Source organism: Dromaius novaehollandiae, unplaced genomic scaffold (genome assembly GCF_036370855.1).
Source record: "Dromaius novaehollandiae isolate bDroNov1 unplaced genomic scaffold, bDroNov1.hap1 HAP1_SCAFFOLD_186, whole genome shotgun sequence".
NCBI lineage: Eukaryota > Metazoa > Chordata > Aves > Casuariiformes > Dromaiidae > Dromaius > Dromaius novaehollandiae.
This window is the reverse complement of record NW_026991454.1, coordinates 12,934-29,562: the sequence shown is the minus strand read 5'-3', so window position 1 is coordinate 29,562 and position 16,629 is coordinate 12,934. Positions and strand designations below refer to the sequence as shown.

The 16,629-nt window shown below is 37.7% G+C and overlaps 1 long non-coding RNA gene across 1 annotated transcript; it reads right to left on the bottom strand.

Moving 5' to 3' along the window:
- Positions 1 to 7,667: 7,667 nt before the first annotated feature.
- Positions 7,668 to 16,373, bottom strand: LOC135326619 (uncharacterized). Its single transcript, XR_010386920.1, has 3 exons — positions 16,223 to 16,373; positions 9,272 to 9,324; positions 7,668 to 7,962 (listed from the first exon to the last, which is right to left on the bottom strand). It is a non-coding gene; the product is annotated as an uncharacterized LOC135326619 (long non-coding RNA).
- Between the last annotated feature and the right edge of the window lie 256 nt (positions 16,374 to 16,629).

The following is a 16,629-nucleotide window of genomic DNA, read 5'->3' as shown; positions in this document are numbered from 1 at the left end:
CTCTCTCATCCCCAGGTTGAAACTGGGAGGTTGGAAGGAGGGGCAGGCAGCTTCAGATGTTCCCAGAGTCTGTTTTGTGTAACACAGGAACCACTTTTTACTGTAGTGTTATGTAATGCTTTGCCAGCAATGTTGCTTTGAATTGTGAGTACTCTTAACAATAGATTAACAGTTCCACAGGACAAATTAATTAATCCCTGAATCCATCTGACAGCTGCAGAAAGGCAACTGTGCTTCTTATGCTGAGAGGTTAAGTACGTTTTAATTGTTGCTGTATAGCAAGGAGAATGTAACAATCTCTTAGTGTCCGTTCTCTTTTCAGATTTGGCATTCTAAAAGATCTTAACCTTATCTCCTGATTTGTCAAACTGTATTTATGAGTTTTAAAGAGTTGCTTTTTAGTAGGCACACAGATGGCTTCTAAATGATATGGCTGCTTTGTGCTGAATTGATAATTAATAAAAATGATCAACATCTAATTTACAGCCTTGATTCGGTATCGAGGTTTATGGTGGAGTTATTAAAGCATATTACTTTCTGATAAGAAATAATAGGTTGATTGTTTTGAACTTATTTTAAAAATGAATTCTAGACTTAACAAAATCTTCTTCACCTTTTAAATTATCCAGCTGCTTGAATGTTCCTTGCCTTATGTTTTATCATTGTAGGGGGGAAATGGATATTTTTCACGTTTACAGTGAAAGCCAATGTACTGTAACCTTTTAAACATACCTTTTAATCTCTTTTGCTCTAGAGGGTACTTTGATACACCTAAGAAAGAGTAAAGGCTTTTATTTAGGTAGAGATTGAGCAGAGGGTTACCCTCCTCCTCCCCTCCCCCCTTTTTTCTCTTTTTCTTTAATTCATTCCAGAATTTGGTCATGGATTTTTCATATTGCTCTGAATGTTGCAAGTAGCAATTAAAAGCTAACCTCTTCATTTCAAAATAGTGTATTAAAACAATCAATTTATGACCTGGTTAATTGAGCATGACTGGAGTGTTTGAAAAGAAAGATACATTTCCAGTCTGCTGCGGCTGCAACCAGGCACTAAATCAAACAGATGGCTCACAGAGACAGGCAAGCTGCTGTTATTAAAGGTAAATGAAATCTTCTGTGCTGCATTTATGAGACATGAGAGTTTTACCTGTAGCATGCTCAGGCAACTTTTGCCAGAAACAACTTTCCTTGGACTTCTGTAAACATTCCTATCTATGTGATGGGTGCTACTTTGTCTGAAGCTTAATCTGGAATAGTTAGTTGCGTGACTTGTTCTTTCCTTCCCCTTCTGCCTTTTTGATCATCTTCTTTTGCCTTTAGTTTATTTCTGATCAAGCAAAATCATCTTTCTGCATATCTGTCTCTCAGTAGGACAAAGATTAGTAGAAGACAAGTGTTTCATGACAAGTTTTGACTATACTCTCTCCCTCAATTCACCAACTCAAAAATAATGTCATTAAAATACTTCTAAAGGGAGCTTTAGGTGTAATATTTTGAAGAGTGTTGGAATATTTTGGAATCCAAAACTGGAGAGGCAGCCAAGTAATAGAAAAACCCCCAGCTCTCCTTACTCATAGTGCACATGGAGTGGCACAGTAACATTAAATAAATTGGAAGGTATCCAGGCCTAGATATTTGAAAAGATATTTTACTTCAGTTCAGATACATTATTGCTATTATACTCTTTAGTTGCATCCTTTTCAAATGAAAGATTGTGCTTCCCTTTTGAGAACAGCTCTTGGGATTTTTAGTAGTCTTGCTTTCTGAAATGCTGATTAGTCAAACTAGTGGTGGAATGTGGCTTTATCAAATGTCAAAGAAGCGAGGAACCATTAGACAAACAGACAAATGGGAAAATTTGTGGCTGACATGAGAAATGATTTTTGAAATGGCAGTGTTCTCATAAACCTTTTGGAGCTTGTAAAACAAATATATACCTTCTCATCAGTATCTGAGAATTCTTCTAGACTTGACTCCAGCATGTATCATAGCCTTTCATTTTAGAGATTTAATCAGCTGTTTTTAGGATCTCAATTGTAGGCTAGTCATGCCTTATAATGGCAAGATGGGGAAAATGCTAGCAATCTTCCTAACGCAGTAAATTTTAGCTACTATAGGTAGTAGCCTGGTAACATATCAGGACATTTACATCTTGAAGTTTGAGTTTCTCTCAACATCTGAGCATGTTGGATTTGTAATAATGCCATTTAGGAAAATCTGCTTGCATCAGGGACTTTTTTTTTTCCCCCCTCCACCAAAAGTGACTGATAGCAAATGTACTTAAGAGGCACTGCTGGATTAAAAAAACAAACAACCCTCCCCCTCACCCAATCCCTTTCCTTTCTTACCATGTCCAATCTAGCAATACAGTTAAATGGAAAATGGAAAACTCCATGTGTCTGACTGTGTTCTTTACCTCTTTCCAACTCATACGGGTGCACATGCACATTGCTGAAGTCTAGATTTGCAAATTGTGAAAGACTGTTTAAATAAAATTATTTCCATATGAACTGGAAAAATCAAATAATGGAAACCTCGAATATCTCAAAACTGATCTGGTAATTGCAGCGTAAGTAATGCTTTAAAGTGCAAGAAGTGAAAATACTATTAGGGGTTACCATAGTGCATGCAGATTAGAAAATTAATTTGTCTTAAGTGAGCTGTCAGGTTAATGTTAACATAGTTCATTGTGGTTTCATAAAGTTGCAGTCTTTTGTGAATTTTAGGTGTTTGTTCCAACATTAAATTTGTTCACACTTTGGAGATGTGGGTGCATTTTAATATTTTTGCCATTAGGAAAACTGATATAATCAATAAAAGCCCCCAAACTTGCTGCAAAATACCACTTTATTTCAGTGGATATCTTGCCTTTTTTCCATGCATGTTATTTTTGACTTTTACCTAGAGACATTACTGCAATGTCAAGGAGTAATTTTTTTGTAAATTCTGACTTCTAAAAATGCATTTATAAAAAAAAAAAAAAAGAATTACCTGTTTTCCCCAGTTCCTTATTCCCTCTGAGTGATTATGCTTGCTTCCGGTGATTAAAAGGGAAGGAGCTTAACAGGAATTTGTGGAGGGCAAATGTAATACTTTGTGATATCTACGTATTGCTATCTTCTCGATCCTGCCAGGAAATTAAAGGTAGGGAAGGCATACTTTGCAGAATATTCCTTTTGGACTAGCTGACAAATGAAGAGTTGGCATACATTACCATAGGAATAGTGAAGACTGCCTTTTCTCTCTCTGTGTTTTTTGCATGGGAGGAGAGGACTGATACACAAGGGAGAGAAATGTTCCATTGACCTCACTTAACAGTGGTGTGAATCCTAATAGACTTTGCTCTGCTCACTTCTTAGAGAGAACAGTGCGTCTAAGTCCAAAGGAAGAAACATTTTGCTCTAGGTCATAATGTTTCTATCTTTTGATCCCTGTGCAGCTCTGTAGTCTCTCACATGATCCTGTCTGTCACTACAGAAGTTCTCCTCGATAAATTCATGCAATATTACCTTGATAAGGTCTTCAGAATAGTCCTTTTACATACAGGCTCTACTACCTACCACAGTAATGCAGATGACTAATAAATTAGATTTAAGAAAATAATGATCGCTGCTGTTTAAGGAACTCAGACATGATATTTCTTGGAAACTCCATCAAATACTGAATGATTGGATCACATACATGTTCACTGTATACAATTTTTAAGCATATTAATGCAGGGGGGGAAATATCCTTTTCCTTCTTTGCAGTCTGTCCCAGAGCTGCAGATATCACTTGGAGCTTTCTCTTCTTTCTCAGTGCATGGTTCAAGAAATGCATTATGGAACAGGCTGATTCTCAACCCAGTCCTGGGTTGGTTCAATGCAACCATGAGTTTAGTCTCTTTCAGGTCTCCTCTCAGTAGACGAATAGCTAAGCAGTGCAATCCTCTCCCTTACAGTCTCCAACTTCTAACAGCCCTGGTGACCCATCATGTGTTCTGGTGTGACCTTTGTATTTGGGCTTGTGCAGAGGGAGTGCTGCTCATGCAGTTCTTTGTGCCAGAAATATTTCCCATGGGGATGGACGGTACTTATGGTCTTGCAGAGCAACTAGGAATTTGACTGACTTTCTGACTTCTGTTTTCTTCTGGGTCCTCAGGCTTGAAGTGAAGTTCTGTTTGCAGATTTACCAGTGTTTTGAATTTCTTTGTAGTTTATTACTTGAAAAGAATCTCAGAATCTCCTGGTCCTGTGCTGGTGAAAGATTGAAATGCTGCTTTCTGTCTCTCAAGCATCCTGACTCACAGTGCTGTGCCCACGTAAGGAAACGCACAGATAACAAGTCCTAAGACCACCCATGATTTTGTATCCTCTCTTTCTCTCGCTCCCCTCAGCCCAAAATCTTTTTCAGGTCGAAGATGCTTGATGTGTTAAATTGATCCATGTATGGAAGCTATTCAATACATTTTGATCATTCTTGTTGACTTCTGTAACCCTTTCCCAAATCTGCTGTCTTTTGGGTGGGTGGTGTGTGTGTAAAAGTGAGAGGGAAGGGAATGACCAAAACTGTGCCCAGAATTCAGCAGGTCAGACAATGAATATTTTATAGCTTATTTTTCCTCTCTCAAATGTTACTTTGTACATTTTGGGCTTCCAGTTAATTCTTTTGTCCTTCTTTTCCTTTGTAACACGTGAAAATACAATGGGTAAAATGAGGAGGGATATTGCGGTTGTTTCTTAGCTTTTTTCTAAATTGAAAGTTTAGCTATTCTGCCTTGAATGTACGCAATGATGATCAGATAAAAACGTGTGTGGAAGAGCCTCCTTCAGTGTACTTTAAAATATATGTTGTCTCGTGTCTGCAACGTGCCAGCTAGGATGGGGGCTATTATCTCTGCTAGTCTGAGCAAGTAAAACCTTCAGAGTTTTACCAGGAACACAGAAGCTGGGTACTCTTCACAGCCATGTCACTAACTTTATATGATATTGTTCAGTTTATAAGACTTAGCTGTTTCCTACCTCAAGGCTAAGGATTGCGTTTCCAGTATGACAGTGAAATGTAATATTATTATGGAATGAGTATGTGAACACTCAGTACGTTAGAGCTTATGAGCGTGTCTGCTGTGAACTAGGTATTTTCAGGCTGCTAATTACTATGTGAGCTGAATGATGGTGCTCTCTAACATTTAAATCTACTCTGTGAAATAATCCTCTGTAAATCTGCTACAAAGGGTCTGTAAAACATTCCTTTTAAGAGGTTGTGAGGTTTATTTATCATGGAAAGTAGGTATTTAGAGAGAAAGTGCTTGATATTAAATTGCTAAAGCTGAAACATTTGAAGATCTGTTTCACTATCTTAAAGTTTTAACATAAACATGCCAGTTAAATTCCCTGCTATCCTTCCCAAAAATGAAAGACAAACACATTTTTCTGAAAGATCCCTCATAACAGAGGGACTTGCATGCTCAAAAATATTTAATATTTCTTTTGCCATCACAAATCCGGAAACTGTGTTTGTTGCTGTAGAGCTGACCTGAAAATGAGCAGCTGTGAATCCTGTTCTCTTCTTTGCCTGTCTCTGAGGCAGTAAAGTATTTTGGATTAGGTTGATGAGTTCATCTCAATCTTTGTAACTATTATGACCATACTTTTTTAATACTTGCTACTGTTTCACCTCAATGGTGAGATTCAGCAGGTACATTAAGATTCAGCTGCTACATAGAGTTGTACCCTAGTTTTTCCTCTGCCGTTCAGTAGTTGGAACGCTCTGCAGTGTGTCAGAAAAGTGAATGACTGGTGTGATTAAGACACATTTCTCTGTGTACACAGAGAAAAACATTTCAGTTTGTTTTTGTTTTTTTTTAAGATGTAGGAAATAAAAAGAAAAAAATGAAATCTGTACTGGAGGAATAGAATTTTCTTCATTTAAGTATGAACAGTACTTCAAATGAATGTAAGGAAATCATAAGATACCTGAATTTAAAGGTTCAAATGAACTAGTGGGACTCTAAATGCCGTCTCTCCTTCTGTTAACATATATCATGGAATGTTTAAAAAGTTGGACTTTTTGAATATATACTTTGAATATATACAAATAGCATGGGAAAAAACAGGTATTATAAGAGACCACAGAAGGGAAAATTTTATGGTCCACGACAGAAGGGATATAGTCCGCAGTTGATGAAACTTTAATTTAGTTAGTAGACAGAGTCTGTTGCAAAAATATCAAATGACGGAATGATGAAATGTAATTAGTAAGTGTTGGACACTTTTCCCAGAAGCCATATGGGCCTTAGTGTGTAAGGTGATACATAGACCTCACATAAGATTTTGTGGGTTTTTTGTTTTTTCCTTAGCAAAGAAAGCATCCACTAGCAGATTGTCATCATGCATCCATTGTGTTCACTTACTCTTTAACCTTCCTTGATGAGTAGAAATGGCTTGCTTTTTAAATACAAGACTTGAAAGAAACTCTGATTGGCTTTTAGGAGCATTCACTAAGCAAATGTCTTGAGGTTCTTTAAATTAATTGATGCCTTTTTCTTGCTGTGCCTCTATTAGAGTTCTGTATGACTAAGGAAAAAGATTTTTTTTCCTGTGAGTGTATGTGTACATTCTAAACTGTTATTGAGACTGACGGACTTGAATTAAAACATACAAGTAATTTGATTAGAGAAATAAATGGCTGTATATTAGGAACCTGCACTGGAAATAAAATATTTGAAATGTGCGCATCTATTCATATGGTAATAACAGGCCCTTTCAGGCACAAGGGCTGAATAGAATGGTGCAGCCTTCAACCTTTCGATTGTTGCTATAGCAAGTACATTGCCTGCTAGTAATTAATTTGAACATCCATCAGTTACCTGGCCAGGTAGGCCCTGTAGCACTTCAAAGAAATAGGTTTGTTCAGTTTATCCAACTTGTCCCCAAAGTGGACATGTTCTTCAAATATTCTCACTTGGAGTGATTTAATGAGTTGACTAGTAGCTTGGCAGTGAAATAATCTATTGTGCACTTATTTTAGAAACAACAGAAAAAAGCATGATCCATTTTTTACTGAAATACTTTCTCTCAGAGAGCAGACCAAACTAGGAAGGAATTCTTCTGCCCCCCCCCAACCCCCCATAGTGGACAATATTTTAAAAAAAAAAAAAAGGGGGGGTAGGGGGTTAACACTGAACACTTGCACAGTTTTTTCTTTTTATCCAGAGTAAAACTTGCTGATATGAAGTGTTTTAAGTTGCTGTGAAAGTTAGATGGGAGATTGTTGCTAATCAACAATATTTTATTACATAAGGATTTAAACCAGGTCGTATTTATGGTAGGAGTTTGGCCTGCGAAGAGAAACAAATATATACTGCTCAAATTGCATTAGGCTACTTTTTGTTTTAGGAAATAGATAGCTAATTACTGGTGAAATTTAAACAGTACTTCAAAAATACTCTATGGAAATAAGGCAACAAATGTATTTAAAGATGACTGCTAAGGTTATCTATAGAACGGATACTGAGATATCCTCTGGTCATGGTAAGGTCCCTGCTGTGCTGAATACTAAGCATTTATGATGACAATACTCTCCTTTGCTTCAGCAGTGCCGGACCCAGTCTTGAAGATCTAATGTAAGATGGTTGTCTATAAAAGCCTCTTAGCACTTCCCAAAGTAAGGCTATAGAGGCTACAATAGTGAAATGATTGGTAATACAGTAATCTGCTTTACAAAAGCCCTGAGAGAGGGAGAGAGAGAGAGAGATCTATATATAAGTATATATATATTTAATAATGAGAGAATTTCAAATGGACTAGAACTTGATTTGCTTCTTAGGAACTGGCAGAAGCTGAATCCTAGATGCTGCTCATACTGCTTAAATCCTTGTATATGTAGGTAATGTGAGATCTTTTAATTTGTTCATGATTTTTAGTCTTTTCCAGCTCTGCTGTAAAACAGTTCTTCTAGTAGAAGTGATCTGTCACATACAGAACTGAGGAAGAAAGATACACAAAATAGAGTTTAAATAAGATCGTATCATTAATTTCTTTCTTTTTTTTTTGCCTAATGTTTCAGATTTTTCTTCTTGACTGTCCTCCATGTCGGGTTGCAATGATTCTTTTCAGGTAATGCCCCATCCTTGCTGCATTTCTGTCTACTTGCATGGTGTGCTTAGAAGTTGATTGTGGCTTAAGTCATAAAATAGTAAGATACGCATCCAGCCCTTAGTTAGAAAGACATACTGGCTGGACTGAATGATGAGACCTTGAAAAGGGTCATGGCTTCAGCTGTGGGTGCTGAGTCCACTGACCCTTGTTTCTTTTGTACTGGTGGTGGTTTTGGTCTCACAGGCAACACCTATTCGCGCAGTAGTTGATGAGAGCACAGGTGTCCTTCTACAGAATAACCTATGGGCTTGTTAAATGTATGTCATGTGCCTCGTACTTTCTGATTATCTTCACTAAAAATTAGTAGCTGATCTTCATGGAAGGCCATATGTACAGTATGGGTCTATTTTTTAAAATGTGGAGATAAGTTAAATAGTTAAAGCAGATTCCTACTGATTTGGGTATTTCTCAAATGTGTGCAATCTTTTATTGTTACTAACTTTAGGAAGTGGTCTAATGGACTAGTGCAGTAGAGTCCAGTAAACAGCCCATACTTTTTATAGGTTCTTACCTATAGAGTTCTTGCTCTCAAAGGCCCTCTCTCATGTGCGTTGCATGATAGGGGTACAGCTAGTATATTGTGAGGAGGGTCATGGGACTTCCCAGACAGAATGATAATCAGGAATGGCTGTAGTTGCCACCGTGACAGTTCACTCGGCTCTTTCTTCTCTTAGTCTAGGCAGTGACTGGAAAATATGATGCTGGGGGCATGCCTCATGAATTGTTTTGGAGGTGCTACTGTCTCACTACAACTTTTTCCTGCTGCTCCTTATTTGGGCAGGGAGTAGGCTGAATGCAGAGATACAGTACTAGTGCCTCTTCATCTCAGAGAGCGTGCAAAGTAAGTCTGGTGTCTAGGAAATCCTGGATTTACTATGCATTTGCAAAGGACTGGTTGCAGGGCAGAGGCTGCAGTATTTGTTCTTTTTCAGAATGAGCCTTTCTGTTTTCTGACGTCCTGACATATAAATGACATTTGAAGAACTGTTTTGGAATTGTAATACCTTCCTCCCCCGCCCCAAGTTACTTATAAACTTTGTAATTTTTAATAGAGTTTATGACAGGCAGTGGTTGTAGAATGAAATTTATGCTTTACTTTGTCTCTTATATAAAGTAGACTTAAACAGTACTGACCTTACTTCTGTAGGTCCTGATGCAACAGTGGTTCAGGGAGAGATGACTGAAAGCTGTATAAAATAAAATACAGCACTGTAATTTAAATACTACTTTCTTTCCCTGTTCTTTGCTTGGGATTCTCTGTTGCATCTTTACAAATATAATTCTTTTATTTAAGTGACTCAAAAATCAGACTTCTTCCAAATTCCCAAAGCTTTAGTTTGACGTCATGTACATTTATGGAGTTGGATGAAAGTAAAAACTTTCTCAAATGTCTATTTTAAGCTCTGAAAGCAAAATGAACAGCAAAATTTCAACCATTTAGCAGCCTGGACCATGAACAGGATTAATATGAACAGGATTAATATGAACAGGCAGTCAAAACCTTCTAGGAATCCAAAGCTCATTATAGAAAGCAGTCCTACTTCAGGAAATTATTAAAATGTTTATTTAAAGAGAGTTCTTATCCTGGTTATTGCAGTGAACAGTGGCTTTATTCAAATTAAAGCCAGCAGAATTTTCTCAAATTTCCTGCTACCTTTTATGAAAGATACACTACATAAAATACTACATAACTATACATAACATGTACATATAACATACTACATAAAAACTTTGCATTTCATTTCTAATCTGTGAAAATAATATCTCATCTCTCTTCTAAGGTTGCAGATGCATATGTTAAATGGGGCCCTCTTAGCATTGCTGTTTCCTGTCGTTAACACGCGCCTGGTGAGTATACTATACCTTTCCTTCTCCTCGTGTATTTCTTCCTACAATACTTTCTCTAGAAAGGTGCTTGAGCTGTCTTTAGAGGTGGCTAAATTACACAGATTTGGTTTAGGAGCTATACTTCTAAAATACTAAGCAAGTTTTGATGGTTAAAATTTCTTGCTGCATGTAAATTCACTGCTCATGGAAAACTTCTTTATTCCCATATCTTTGTTTCTGCAGGTATTTCCTCCCTCTCAATTAAATTCAGCAGGCTACATACTATTTGCATAATGAATCGGAGTGATCTATAAATACCTGCTGGATTTGTGTATTGAAGAGATATCTAAGACACTGAGAAAATGATGGGATGAGAGTGTTTCACTCAAAGCAGGTAAGTTAGCTCTTTTGCTAAGATCTTTCTGAAGTACTAGATTATCACTGAGTTGCTTCTTTTACTGTGAAGAACTTGCTGTTTTGAATATGGCAGTCAGATTACTAACACTTGCAAGTAGCCGCCTTTCTTCATCCCAGACCCTTTTGTAAAGCTATCTAAAAGGTGTTTCTTCTACATTGCTGGAGCAAGCAAACTACTTTCTGAAATGCATTTTTTTTTATTTGTAAGTATTATTTTAATGATGTCTGAGACAACACTATTGAATGCCTGAAACTGAAGAACTAGTTTCTTTTCAAGCAGATGCATATAAAACTATAAATAAAATTTAAGTATAAAAAGTTTAGACTTCAGAATGGCTACGTTGTGAGATGGAGCTGTCAAGTGTGTTTTCTTCTGGACGTCAGTTGCTACGCTGCCGTACCTTTTGTCCTTGTGTTTTACAGGGTAAATTGATTGTGGGGAAAAAAGTTAATGCAAAAAAATAGTTTATATCTTTCACATGATTAGGTTAATTCTAAAGTCTAAACCCTTTTGTAGGGTGGCAGCAAGTGCATTCAGGAATGTAGCTGTAGCATCATATCGTAGCTGGGGTGGGCTTAATCTAGGAAACTTTGGCAAACAAGACCAGTGAAGTTGCAGCAATGCAATTTGTGTAGGCTGCTAATACAAGGACATATTCAGGGTTCAAGTTGTATAGTTGGTGCTGAAATCTCTGCTGCCAGTTTCAATGTTATCGGTACTGAAGCAAGCTAGATTGTTAGTAGATGTATGCCGGTCAGCATCATTTAAGCCTTTGAATATGCTATAGATACAGTCTCTATTTCAGCCTGGTGGCAGCTATTAGTCCTACAAATTATAGTTTGAGTTAGATTTTTGCTTCAAGTTATTTACCTCCAACAACAAGCTTTTTTCCTGAGTGAAGTCACATAAGAGCCCTCCTATGATCAAAGTGAGCGCTGAGTAAATATATTTGGCTTTAGGAAAATTCAGTCTGTTTTACCAGGCTGTAAATTCCTGGTACAGGTCACTAGAATGGATCCAAAATACTAGTCTTTGATTTACAAGCACAATCACAAAAACTTCCATGTGGAGAGTTAATAATGTGGAGAGTGGTAGCGTAGAACAAAGTTCATTGTCCATTCCACCCTGATCTTTAAACTGACAGTGAACGTGATAGCTTTGAAAGCGGCTTCACAGGATAGCATGTGGCCCATGGTTAAAATGACATAGTGGGAGACTAAAAAACTAGAAGTGGGTACACATGAATATGGGAGATTCCTCAGGCCTGGAATTTGCCCAGTGTTGTTGGCGTCTGTCACCTGCTCTCCCCCCCAAATTAGGCACAGCAGGGTTTCTTCATCCAGGTTTTCAAAACTGCTACAAATTTCCTGTCTTCTGGAAGAAAAATTAGCCTGTTGGTGTCCCTAGTAATACTCAAACCTGTCGAGAATTAATGCTAAGAAAAGTTGTCCTGAATCTGAGCTGGATAAAATATTTCTAAGAATTATTTTTAAGAGTTGTTATGCATGCACATATGGGTGTGTGTGTGTGTGTGTGTGTGTGTACGTATATATACATATAAGCGCACATGCTTGCTCATTTTCTCAGATTTCAGTGGTTTCAGTAGTATAAGCCTAGAGTTCCTTCAAGATTTAGTCTTTTTGTCCTTCCTAATCTGGTAACTACACATATTCTTTTTCATACTAGAAATGTTTATTTGCAGTTTGCAGTTGTTTTTATTAAAACTAGTTACTGCTGAATAGAAATGGCATTAAATCAAAAATGCAAATAGAATTTCTTGATAATAGAATACTTTTCCTGTTTCAAATTAGGTAGCTTTCTGATTTCTATTGGATTTTTAGGAGTAACCTGTTAAGGTTAAAATAATACATGTTGAAATATTTTAATAAATCATTAACTTGTATTTTCTCTAATATTATTATAGATCTCACTTATATTTGGGCAGTGGTGATTAAACAGGAAAAATACAGACTACTCGTATAAAATTCTGCCCTTCTCTAGAGACAGAGGAGCCAAAGGACTACGTCCAAGAGCAAATATTTTTGGAATAAATACAGCTCTAGGATATTTTTGGCTTAACAGCTGCTTGCTAGGCTAGTCTCTTTTCTGTGTGTCTTCTGGCACAAGATAATATGGGTGATGTTTTATAGCACTGCAGCTTTGGCCCAAATTATTTCTTGGTAGACGTGCATTCTGCTCTATAACTGTCGTTGTAAATATCCACAATGACATTTTCCTGAAAGCACTGAATAACTCTTAACACTTAGTAGGAAGTTCCAAAAAAAAGTGCAATAAATTTGTCTATGCTCTCTGTTCCTCTGCTCTGATTTGTAATACCTTCCTGAAAAGCTTTTGACTCAGTCAGGAATGGTCATCATTTTATGCCTCAACTTTTTATTTCAGTTTTGTGATATTTTAAGACATATATTTTACTGTATACATGGTTCATACAAAAATTTGTATACCTAGTTACATCTGTAAAGGGTTGTAATATATAGTGCCTGGCAGAAAGTAAGAGCATGAGAAGTTGGACACCTGACCCAGCTACTCATTTAGAAGTGGGGGAGGGAGATCATGCTTTTGGGCAGGTAGGTGGGAGAGAGTTCTCTCATTCTCAAGAGACAAAACATTCTTGATTAGCATTAACAATCACATGGAAAATAGGGTAATCTTTGAAGACTTCCAGGTAAATAGAGAAGAAAATGTTAAGGGAATCAGATTGTTAGGTTCCCGGGTAGGAGCCTAGAAAGGTGTAAGAAGAAATACACAAGTGCAAGATCTCTTTTAACTCCGTATCTATATTACATGGAATACAGTGTAGGTCCTGCTAGCCTAAGCCTCACAAAGGTTGGAAAGGAAGCCCGTTAAAAGTTTCTCAAATAAGTCGCAAAACAATGTGTGGCACCAGGTCTGTGCAAGTAAATTAATTTAGCTGCCAGTGAAGTGTTTGGAGAGTAATCGTTTTTGTATGAGCATGTGTGCGAACATATTGCATTAATCAAATTTTAAAGGAAAATATTTCTACTGGTTTTAAAGCTTTGTTTGCAAGCTGATGTCCTGAATATGTTGATATAGATAAAGTAAAAAATAAGACATGTCCTAGAGGCGTTGGGCTTACTGTCTCGGCTAACACAGAGATGGTGCAGTTTTAATGTTTCCAGAAGTTGCTAGACAGTATTATTAGAACTATTTGCCTTGAGAGGTACACAGCCTAAATCTGTTTTAGGAATAGAATCATACTTTGAGCAATACTTGCAGTGCACTCTGTCTTTAGGGACTATGATAATGTCCTACTGCATCTCTGTTGACTGTTAAGGTAACGATGCACTGTAGTAAAAAGTTTGCCCCAAATGCCTGTTAGCAACACAGCAAAATGGAATAAGTAATGGTAGCACATGATGTCATGTCTAAATTGTCTAAGTCTAACTGGCATAAGTGAAAATAACAGTATGGTTAGACATCCAGGGCTCTGGAAAGGTGGTGCTTTGGCTGCTATTCGTACTAAAGCCACTGATTCTGCATCTTTCACACGTATCGAGGCTACGTACGTTAAAATGGTATGGGTGCGTAAGTGCAATTTACAATCACACTTTTATTTGGGAATGCAAATTTACCTTATACTGGTGGTAAGTAGTGCCAGTATTATCTGTAGAGGAAGTAAAAAATACTCTTTCTGAAATTAGTATTTTGTGCACATATAACTCTTCTATCTTGGACTCAATTCTACAGATGCCTGACTGTGTCCCTAGAGTCATTACATGTGTGCTGGTTTGCATAATCAAATTGAGTGACCAGGAGACTGTAATGCCTTTTTATGAGATACAATAAACATCAAATCTAGCACTGATCAAATAAGGAAAACAGTAATAAAAGTTAAAATAAATGCCTACAGTTTAGCTCAGCAGTGCATTGAACAACTGCATTGTCCTAACTTTCTTGGTCAGCTTCATCTCTGTAGTGACAGGCCAAGAAAAAAATTCCCTCTCAAATTAGCAGAATTTGGGTATGTCATGAGTTGGAATCCTGGGGGTTTGCTCTAGCTGGATCTTCTGGCATTTGTATACTAGTAAAAATATAGTTGTTGTTCTTGTTTCATTATGTTTCTGATCCCCTCCATCCCTGTAGCAAGGTATTATTCCTAGTCCTGTGTTCCACCATGTCTCGACTCTACTAATCTTCAGCACAGACGGACTCTCTTTATAAATCTCATGACTGTGCTTGTGCATGCTAACGCTTCCCTCTGGTAGCAGATGCAGATTCTGATTCTCTCCCTCTGTATATATGCCCACCCTAACAGGATTAATTGAAAATGAGAACTAGATAATATTGGATAAAACTAATCAATTAATGCTACCTTAAGGGGTTATATTATAATTCTCTCTACTGACTGGATTGTGTAGAAGATGGCAGATGCCTACTTGAAGTTGAGATTAGGGTTTTTTGCCTATATCAGAATATCAGAAAATATCAGAAAAGGAACTGTTGCAAATAAAATCTGGGGAAACTGGTTTAGACCTTAGCACAGACACCACACAGATGGGTGCCTGATACTTAGCTACAGCCCTGGTACTCATTTATTTTAAGTGGCTTTGCTGTTGGCATCAATGCCAACATTAACATATCTTTATTTTCGCCCCATTCAGGTATGTGGGAATCCCTTATCTGATCTCTGCCAGGTGGACAAACTGGTGCCTGAGCTGTAGAATTGGCTGAATAATACGGTACTGAACAGTACAATAGTGTAACGTGGGTCAGCTTCTTGGCTACTTGCCGTTTGGACGTCTGCTTGAGAAATGAGTCTTAGCAGGACTGGAAATAATCTGTTTTCCAAAGGCCACTTGTGTTTTTGTTTTGGATTTTTTTTTTCTTTTTAAATACTTCATGTCTGTCCTGAGATGATTCTCTTAAACTCCTCCAGCAACTGTCTCTCCTCTGCCAAATAAGTCACTTGCTATCCTGAGTATGTTGAGAAGTAACCAACATCTGTTACATGGGCCTAGTAGCTGTTTGCCCCATGATTTCTGCATTGTACAGCTTTATATAGATTCCCCCTCTCCCATTTCATATATACTGTGGTTTGCTTTACAGGTTAAATTAAAAAAATCTGCTTGCGGCTTATTTGTGGATTACTGACCCTGTCTAGGATACTAGTCATTAATTTTAAGTTATGAATCTGGGTTTACTGACTATGTCTAGGAAAGCTACTGGTACAGAATGCCATTCCATGTTTACTGCAGACACCTAGCCTGCCTGCTGGGTGTGCTATAGAAAAGGGCAGAGCTGAATTACTTTTGTTCCTTTTTCTGTCATACCCTGCAGTCTTTGTAGAGGATGGTGGAGGGAGAGTTCTTGCCCAACACAGTGCTTGAGCTATTGTTGCAAATATAAAACCAAGGCATAAATAATTAGCAGAGGGAGGAATACTACTTTCAGAAAACAGAGCAAAGTAGCAACCTCCCTTCCCACTGAAACCAGCTGAGCTGAAGCGAGTTTAGACTGGTGTTTTGCCATGCTTTGCGGGGCAGGGAGGAACTCGCATCTAAATATTAGACTTCTGGGCTCAACTCTATTCGAAGCTCTATGGTTTTGAAGAGCTTTTTCTAAATCTTAGTGCAGTCAATGGAAAGACCTAATTGTTTCCTCAGGGCAATAGCTGGTTTAAGTTGAGGCATCCATCACGTGCTCAGAGGACTGCCGTTGATGGCCGTGACTTTTCTTGCTCAGAGATAAAAGAAAGAGGTGAGCTCTAATCCTTCATCACATAGTTTCTCTTTTCTGCAGTCTCACAAGCAATAAAAGTGGCTGCTAAGGGTTTAGTTAGGCCGTTATACATAACTTACCTGTTCCTGGGATGAGAGCTTACTGTCTGCTCGCTATTTATTCTTGGTACGTCTCCAGCGAGCCCTTAGCAAGTGTCCCGGGAATTGTGGCCCTTTTGAATCTGCACCATACTGGGCTGATGCGGGGGCAAGCAGCAGATGTGGCTACCTTGAGCTGAACTCTTCCTGGAAAAAACAAAACATCGTACATCTTCTAGCAGAAGTTTCATCAGAAAATGTAAAAACTGAATAGTCTGAATGTTTATTGCAAAATATGCTAACATAGTACTCTGGATTTTGTGTGCGTGTTTGAGGAATAGTGTATGTCAGTATTAGGCTGTGTTTTGAAACACAGCATGATTTTATACCAATGTTAAAACCAGTGAATGGACAATGAACAGATTTTTCTTCAAGTAGCAACCTTTAAA